Here is a 10,000-nt window from a genome sequence, read left to right on the forward strand (position 1 = left end):
AGGAGTGCCTGTATTGTTCCGCTTTACAAGGGAAAAAGGGGCACATATGAGTGTAGTAATTTCAGATGGATCAGTTTGCTGAGTGTAATTGGGAAGGCTTGTGGGAGGGTTTTCATCGAGAGGATTAGGATATATATATATGTACTGGTGAGGAACACTGGTTTTAGGAAAGGTAGAGGTTGCGCTATCAGATTTTTGCGGTAAGGCAGATGTGTGAGAAAACTTTGGGAAAAGGTAAGGGTGTTTTTTGAGCCTTTATGGGTCTGGAAAAAGGCTTATGACAAAGTAGACAATAAGGCACTGTGGGAGATTATGCATATATATGGGATTGGGGGAAAGCTGTTAAGGTCAGTCAAGAGTGTTTACGATAGATGGTAACCTGTGTTAGAATTAGAAATGGAGAGAGCGAGTGGTTTATGGTAAAGGTGGGACTGCGCCAGGGCTGTATCATATCACCATGGTTGTTCAATGCATACATGGAAGGGGTGGTGCGGGATTTAAAGGCGAGGGTAATGAGCAGGGGACTGGAGATTGTTAATAAAAATGGATAAAAGAGGGAGGTGAGCCAGTTGTTTGCTGAAGACACTACACTTGTGCCAGGATCAGAGGAGGGATTAAGGGAATTAGTGACGAAGTTTGGGAAGGTATGCTATAGAAGAAAGTTGAAGGCAAATGTGGGTAAAAGAAAGGTGACATGTACAAGGGTAGAGGGTGGCACTGAGTTGCAAGTAAGTCTAAAAGGAGAGAGGCTGGAGAAAGTGGATAGCTTTAGGCATTTAGGGTCACATGTGGCAGGAAAGGGAGGAATGGAAGTGGAGGTAAATTGTAGATTGAGAAAAGCAAGTAAATGCGTTGGAGGATTAAAAAGTGTTATGAGAAATGAGCAACTGGGAATAGATGTAAAGAGGAGAATGTATGAAGATCATCTGGCAGGTCGTCTTAGAATGGAGCTCGATGATTGGTCTGCATGTGCCCCTGCTATAACCAACCAGGCCGTGGCGCGTGCTTGGCTTACAAACTCTTCTCTATGATGAGTTGTTACTTTCGAAACGTTAGAGAATTAAGTGCACCTGTTTCATCCTGGAATTTCCTTACACCACTCACCAACTATTTGTCTTTACACGTGTGGATATATATATATATATATATATATATATATATATATAAATATATATATATATATACACACACATATATATACAAGTGCAAATACAGTATATATATAAATATATGAGTATATATATATATACATATATGTATATATATAAATATGAATATACATATATATACACATATATGTGTGTATATATATATATATACATATATATATATATACATATATAATGTGTGTGTGCTGTGTGTGTGTGTGTGTGTGTGTGTGTGTGTGTGTGTGTGCGAGTGTGTGTGTGTTTGTGTGTGTTTGTGTGTGTGTGTGTGTGTTTGTGTGTGTCTGTAGTGGCGTGGGAGAACGCTCCGAGAACAATTTTTTTCTTCTAACGTCCGAAATCACTTCTAAAATTAACCAATATTAAAAATTATATATGTACGTAGAACCCCCTGTGAACGTGTACACACACACACACATATATACATATATATATATATATATATATATATATATATAACCACGAAGAACCCACAGTCGGAATAAAAGGAAACTTAGAAGACAGTATAACTTTTATATTTCGGCTAATAGCTATAACCCTCTTTAGGAAAGTGCTTTCCTGAAGAGGGCTATAGCTATTAGCCAAAATATATAGAAGTTATACTTTCTTCTAAGTTTCCTTTTATTCCGACTATGGTTTTTCGTGATTGTTTTTACAAATGTGCTACTACGTTTTGTACAAGTGATATACATATATATACATACACACACACATATATGTGTGTAAATATTTAAATATACATATACATATATATATATATAAATATATATATATATATACACATATATATGTTGAAGGAAGAACGAGAAAAGGAATGGTAGGGTGGTGAGATAAACACCGAGAATAGTTGTTTTTATTCACTGAATTTTCGCTCTTAACAGAACTTCTTCAGAGTGTGCGTGCATGGACAGAAAATCAACATATTTATAACCCGCATGCTCGATGCCTCGTTCCTTTCCTAACCTTCCCCACTCCTCCCTCTCGCCCTCTTCAACTTCCGGAGTACGAACCATCAGGACATTTTGGACAATTTAATATAACCATTCCGATAGTTACAGCAGGGCTGGGATATTATGAATGCTGCCTCGACTATTTTCCTTTTCTTGTCTAACCCTTGTTGCAACACTTCTACTCCCTGTTGGGTAACTGTCCATATTGTTCCGCGTGAACCAACAATGCGTTGGATGTTCGGTGGGCTCTCAGGTCACTTCTGTGCTCATATGTCCTCTTGTGTAGACCTCCTGTCTCACCGAAGTAGCTCAGGTCACAGCTGCCGCATGGTATCTTGTATACCATACTGTTATCAACATTATCTCTTCTCCCCTTATCCCTAACTATTTCACCAATCTTCGTACAAAATGAACTGGCAATCTTCAACTCTGCTATGCAGAGTAAATGTCCCATCTCTTCAGTGTACTTGGAGTTGGGAACCACAATAAAGCCACCTTCCTTAGCCTCCTTTACCTCATCATTTTTCCTTTCCATTGTTTTAAGAGCTATTTTTCTTAAACTGTGTAGTTATCCTTCTGGGTATCTAAGTCCTGAAAACACTTTGAAAATGTATTCGACCTCTGTCGATATGTTCCTCACTTCATACCCGGAAAGTTCTGAGGAAAAATCCAATTATTAATCCTCTTTTTGTACTTTCATTGTGCGCCGAGTAGTGAATGAGATGATTTTTTATTTGTTGCCTTTCTGTGGACCGAAAAACTCACCGTACCATTGTCCTTTCTCCAAATCACTACGTCTAAGAAAGGTAGCTTTTTGTCCACCTCGTGTTCCACTGTAAATTGTATATCCCTGTCCACCGTGTTCAGCCTACTGAGCTTAGTTGTGAAACTGGTCTTTTCCAGAGCAATGACTAGGACGTCGTCTACGTAGCGAAATCAATGCGTCCCCATTATCTTAGTGAAATTATCTCTCTCCAAAACCTCCATGTATGAGGATGCCAGGACTGCACTAAGCGGACTTCCCATTGCCAGACCACGTATCTGACAGCATTCCTTACCGATGAACATGAAAGGCCCGAACCTGATACACAGAGATTAATTTCAGGAAATCATCTTTTCCCACTGGTAAATCCGTGTCTTCCATATTGCCGATTACTTGTCTGAGTGTCAGCGCCCCTTCTGTGGAAACATTTGTAAACAAAGCTGTCACGTTGTAGCTCACAAAAAACCTTTCGTGAAAAATTCACTTTATTGAGCCTCGAGATTAGGTCACTAGAGTTCTTTAAATGGCCGTTGCTAAGCGTTCCCAAACTCCGAGATAACGGTTTGGCTAAACACTTGGCTAACCTGTGGGGACCGTCTCAGATACCTGACGGAAAGGGTCTCATCGGAATGCCTGGCTTGTGTGTTTTCGGCAATCCCCTCATTCTGGGCGGTCTTGGGGCTTCTTCCAACAATCCCACCAGCTTCTTGCCTCTGTTGGATCGCATTAATATCCTGCTGGCTTCTTTTTTGAACTACTCCCCTTCTCGTTCGGCGTTTCCTATGGGCTTCTTCTCATACGTGGATGGATTGCTGAGTAAATCCATCATCTTGTAGTTGTAGTCTGTCTCGTTTGAAATGACAGCCTCTCCTCCTTTGTCTGTACTCGTGAGGATTAAGCCCTTGTCACTTTCTAAATTCTCCAAAGCTAACTTGAAGCACCTAGGAATGCTACATCGATTAAGATTCGCTGAAGCATGAAAACACGTTAACAATCCCTTGTTTGAAACCTTTCTCTACATTACTGTCATCCCATCTGTAATTTTTATTCACAAAATCAGAAAAAACCTTTGTTACCCACACCGATATCAAACTTAAGGCAGAGTGAAGAGGCTTGCTTTTCACTGTCGGTCTGGCAGATTCACTATAAGATCAGCTCTCAGCTAAATAAAATTTTCCAGAATCAGCCTTATGATTTTTTCAACCATAACGAACGTTACAGTAGTCTTAGTTGATTTTTTTTTTTTACATTATATTTCAGTTTCATTTTTATCTAGCATCGTGTCCTTTTATTTATCTATATATTTACCTCAACACCAGGCTATCTTGTTCAGCTGAGGGGGAACCAGCATTGATAGATAGATAGATAGATAGATTGTGCAATGGGGAAGAGCCGAGTTTTTCATATGTAAACCCAAGAAATACGTTGTTTATACTAAATTTGTTTTTACTTAATTTCAAAGTTTCCATATCTTACAATTGTTCTATTCTTATCGATGCATTTGATTATGAAAGCGAGTCAAGGTAATGCCTTATATTTCATTCTACCCGCTCGCTGGCCGAGCAGGTTAGAGCGCCGGTACATGCGGCGGAGGTCGAGGTGACGGCGGCTCGAAACTTGCCGCCTGCGAGTTGGACCAAGGGCACGTTACAAAATCCTCTGCAAGGGGGTACCGTCCTGGCCTCCTGATAGGGGGGAATTTCTCGACGTTAAACCGAATCATTTAATTTGACTGATTGACTTACTGATTGATTTAATTTTTAATCGAATCTTTACAAAGTGAACCAACTGAATAGTGCTCACGAGCACCAGGTTGGAGAAATCGAGGAAGTGACATCTGGATAAACGTTTCGAGGCCGAACGTCGCCCTCAAATGTGAACCTTTCAAGAGAGGAGACAAGTTCGTTTCTTGAGGAAGGTGACCCGAAAAGGAGGAGGAAGGAAAAGGAGGAGGAGGAGGAGGAGGAGGAGGAGGAGGTGGAGGAAGAGGAGGGAGACGGAGGACAGGAGGACGCGAGGAGGAGGAGGAGGAGGAGGAGAACGCGAGGAGGAGGAGGAGGAGGGGGACGCGAGGAGGAGGAGGAGGAGGAGGAGGAGGGGAGGAGGAGGAGGAGGGGGAAAGGGGAAGGAGCTGAGAAGGAGGAGAAGGACCTCTGAAGACGTCACGCCTCCCCTTCTTCTTCCTCCTCCTCCTCCTCTTTCTTTTTCTCCTCCTACTCCTCCCTCCCTCCTTCTTTTTCTCCTCCTATTCCTCCCTCCCTCCTTCTTTTTCTCGTCCTCCCCCTCTCCTCCTTCTTCTACTCGTTTTCCTCCTCCTCTTCCTGTTTCTTCTTCTTCTCCTTCCCCTCCTCTATCTTTCTCTTACTCCTTCTTTTCCTCCTCCTCTTCCTCCTTATTCTTCTCTTCCTTTTCCATTTCCTCCTCATCCTCCTCTTTCGGAGACTTCGGGCGGGAACGAATGACGTAAGCAGAGCGACAGCAGAAAGATTTCGTATTTCAAGGAGAGAAAGAAAAAAAAAAAAAAAAAAAAAAAAAAAAAAAAAAAAATCAAGGCACTTTTCTTAAATTTACGTTTTCTTTTGAATCGGTATGTTCTGCCCATTCTTTCTATTCGTTTATTTGTGTGTTCATTCAATAATATATTCATTTATTAATTTGTTTATATATCCATTAGTCATTTTTTTCATTCATTCATTTCTTTATTTATCTATTCTATTTATTTATTCATTTACGACCTATAAGGAGATCTCGCAGGGAAGTGGGTAGAGGAAGGAGGGAGGGTGGAGGGGAAGTAGAGTGAGGAGAGAGGAAGGAGAGGAGGGTAGGGGGCGTTATATAGCTTCTTTAAAAAAAAAAAATAATAATAAATAAATAAATATATAAATAAAAATATAAATCAATAAATACATATAAATATAAATAAATAAATAAATAATAAAAATATATATGAATAAGTAAACAAAACAAAAAAATAAATAAATAAATAAATAAATAAAATATAAAGGCTACTTCAAGTGCTTGATGGTATGTTTATCCAACCTGTCGCCATGCAATTTTATTCACCCGAAGGTGGGAATACAGCCTTTCGAGTACCAAACTCAACGTGTATGTTGATTCTGTCAAGTTATTTTATTCGGCCGAGGAAAGGGCGGGGAGAAACTCCATGGACACTTGAAGAGCCGAGAGACTAACGGTGGTATTCTTAAAAAAAAAAAAAAAAAAAAAAATTATATAAATCTTATATAAATCCTTGGAAGGGAAAGATTTATATAAGGAAAGATTTTTTTCAAGAATACCACCGTAAGAATCTTACGGTGGTATTCTTAAAAAAATATTTCCTTATATAAATCTTTCCCTTCCAAAGATTACAAGACACTGGTTCCCAAACCGGGGATAAATTACCCCCTGGGGGTAATTTAACTAATTTTCGGGGTGGGGGTGGGGGGTAATGGCAGGGTGACAGAAAAAAGTTAAGAATTCTGAAAATCAGGAAGCCAAGAATTCCTCAACTAGCTTCAAGCATCCCACTGATGTTTTTTACATTTTTGGCAATAGTCAGTAGAGATGCAATGTTCAAATACAATAAATAAATGAAAATATCTCTAGTGTTTTAATTTATATATCAATGGTGACAACATTTTGTGAAAGGAGGTATATGCTTAATGTGACGTAATAAAGTAGGTAACAAACTGAAAAAGTTTGGAAACCATTGATATAGGATTTATATAAAGAAATACAAATTTTCTCAAGAATACCACCATAAGGACCGTATTTTCAAACCTTTTCGCCAGCCCTGGCGATCACTTTCAACCATTAGAAAGAAGAATTCTATTAACTTTGTTAATTATAGTTACGAAAATTATTGGTAGGTTTTGTAGATAACCTGAGACGCCAAATACATTTAACTAGAACATCAGGTAAAACTCTATCTTCTAATGGTAAATAGCATTCACCAGAACGGCCATAAACGCTTCGCTTACGTCATGTCGACGTGACCGTTAAAGTCGTTGGACCGAAGTCGTGCAGACTTTGAAAGGTGAGGAGTTTATACTAACTGAGACCGGAGGATCCTTCAAAGCTCTACGTTAAAGACCCTTCAACCTTTCCGTTCCTCTGTACCCCCTGAGCATTCTGATAGGTTCTCATGTATCCCGTGATATCAAAGAAAAGAAAAAACGATCAAACTATTTTCTTTTTATATTATTTTACTATGAAATCTGTACGTGCAGAACTCATAAGGATCTTAGAACTGGTATCAATGAATTGACTTCAATAGATTTAAAAAACATAGAACACTGTATTCTACATAGATAAAATTGTACGAATTTCATATTGATTTATTATAAAATTTATATATGTAGACTGCATAGGGACCTTAATATTGATAACATCAGGAAACTGAGTTTTGTGAATTTATAGAATATCTTGATCTGACTGTAGATGTACTGTATATCTACTTTGTGTACTATTATTATAATCAGTATTATCATTATCATCATTATCATCATTATTTTTATTACTATTATTGTCATTATAATCATTACAACTACTGTCACTTCTATCTTTTACATGTTCTTATTTTTTTTTTCTTTTTTTTTTTTTTTTCTTTTTTCTTCAGCCAAGAATTTCGGCGAGCGGCCTTGGAACTCCATCGACCGGTTGAACACGATGAACTGGTCTGAGACCAGACACCTGTTGACTCCTCCCAAGGAGGAGGAGGAGGAGGAGGAGGAGGAGGAGGAGGAGTAGGAGGATTCCTGGTGAAGCTACACCTCAGGGGGTCCATGGACTGACACCCAAGACCTTCCCAGACGATGCCAAGTGGATCAGTCTTTGAGCCAAATCTCTAAATGAGTTTTGAGATGGCTACCCTCCTTATAAGAGGGATAAAGGGCTTTGTGTGCGTATGTGTATAAAATAAGTTAGGTGTCATTGCATTTGTGTTTGCTTCAAGTGTTGGTAGGCAATGGTTGTCATTTGGTGTCTGTTATGATGACAATGCTGAAACAGAGGTTTAGGATCGTGTGAATGGTGACAAGGACCTTGTTGTTATTATTGTTGCTATTGTTGTTTCTGTTGTTGATGAAGGTGATGATGATGATGATGATGATGATGATAATGATGATAAAGATGATGTTGCAGGCGATATTATGTTGATATTATTGTGTGTGTGATTTACCACCATGATTCACCATGGTCTTGAATCACGTGTTGGACTTATGATCGACAGCTATTTCCCTCCCAGATGAGAGCTCTGAGCTCATATAAGTGTGTGTGTGTGTGTGTGTGTGTGTGTGTGTGTGTGTGTAACTGTGTGCGCGTTTATTCAAATTATTCTTCCTCTTTTCCCTCGTTTTCCCTTCATCCATCTCTTTCTCCTCTCCTCCTCCTCTTTCTCCTCCTCCCAGTCTTCCTTCCTCCTCCTCCCCCTCCCCTCTAAATCCTCCCCGGCCACGCTCCTCTTCCCCACCTCCTCTTCCTCCTTTTTCCGGGCCTCACCTTGCTGCCTGCCTTCCTTCCTTCCTTCCTTCCCCCCACCCACAGTTCGATTCCCCTCCTTTCCCCTAGCTGCACTCACCCCTCTCCCTCTCTCTCTCTCTCTCTCTCTCTCTCTCTCTCTCTCACCCTCCGTCCCTGACGTCCTGAATCACAGCGTTCAGACGAGGAAGGGGAGGGGAGACAAGGAGGTGGGTGAGGAGGGGAGAGGAGGGGAAGGTCAAGAGGAGTGACCTGCACAAGAAGCTGGGAGTAGAAGGATAAGAATAACTCTTTACCTCGACTTTCACTGTCTGGAAAGCCGCAGCCCCTCAGCGGCTGGCAACGGTCCTCACAGTGGTATTCTTAAAAATAAAAAATAAAAAATAAACAGATAAAAAAATCCTTATATAAATCTTATATAAATCCTTGGAAGGGAAAGATTTATATAAGGAAAGATTTTTTTAAGAATGACACCGTAAGAATCTAACGATGGTATTCTTGAGAAAAAAAAAAAAAATCCTTATATAAATCTATAAATCCTTGGATGTTTTTTTTTTTTTTTTTTTAAGAATATCACCGTAAGAATCTCACGGTGGTATTCTTAAAAAATTATTTCCTTACATAAATCTTTCCCTTCCCAAGGATTTATATGAGATTTATATAAGGAAAGATTTTTTTTTCAAGAATACCACCGTCAGGACCTCCCACAGATCTCTCCGGGAGGAAATGTTAGACTCTTGTTTGTGCTCTATCAATGTGGCACTGTTTCTGTGTCACCTACTCGAAGTGGTAGGGAAAGGAGAGATCAGTCGCCGGTTGCGAGTTCTCGATATGTGAAAGAGTGTAAGAAATGCAGTGGAAGTTGATAGATTGAGATCTTGGGATCAGTCCGGGGACCGAGTGTCAGACCCTCAGGGTTGCACCTCCTGATGGACGTCGCGTGTCTTGACACGTAAAGAACACAGTTAACCCACTCGTAAACGAGTTCTAAAAATATGTACGGTAATGTTTTGCATGTACACTGTATGTGCTAAGTACCTGAACATAGCAATTGTGTACATTCTTAGTGTCTGCAAATAGCAACACATAAAACTGCCGTAACAATTAGACGTAAATGAAGAAACACATTTTCAATTACGAATTTATTGACGTTACCCCAACAGGACGCATTTTTAATTACGTGCGAAAAATTAAAGAATACTTTTAACACCAAACGCGAGCTTCCAAAACGTCGAAGAATTTGTTTTCACGACTGTACATCGTGCAAGCAAACACTTCATTCTCTGAGATATAAAACAAAATGTGTTCATCTGAATACGAGTGTGAAATGTGAGTGTAGTAATTGTTTTTGATGTTTATAATATCAAACAAAAAATATGATATACGTGTATGTGTGTGTGTGTGTGTGTGTGTGTGTGTGTGTGTGTGTGTGTGAGTGTGTGTGCATGCGTGTGTATGTGTGTGTGTGTGTGTGTGTGTGTGTGTGTACGTGTGTGCCCGCGCATGTGTGTACACAATCGGATCCACAACGTCTCTTTTTGGGTGACATACAGGACACAGAGTCAAGAAATGGTAGGTACTTCCAATGACCCGCACATTTGAAATCTTCCATATACGTTTGTGGGTGACTACACACGAGGATG

This window comes from Oratosquilla oratoria, chromosome 7 (genome assembly GCF_046742065.1).
Source record: "Oratosquilla oratoria isolate Oo_2021 chromosome 7, ASM4674206v1, whole genome shotgun sequence".
NCBI lineage: Eukaryota > Metazoa > Arthropoda > Malacostraca > Stomatopoda > Squillidae > Oratosquilla > Oratosquilla oratoria.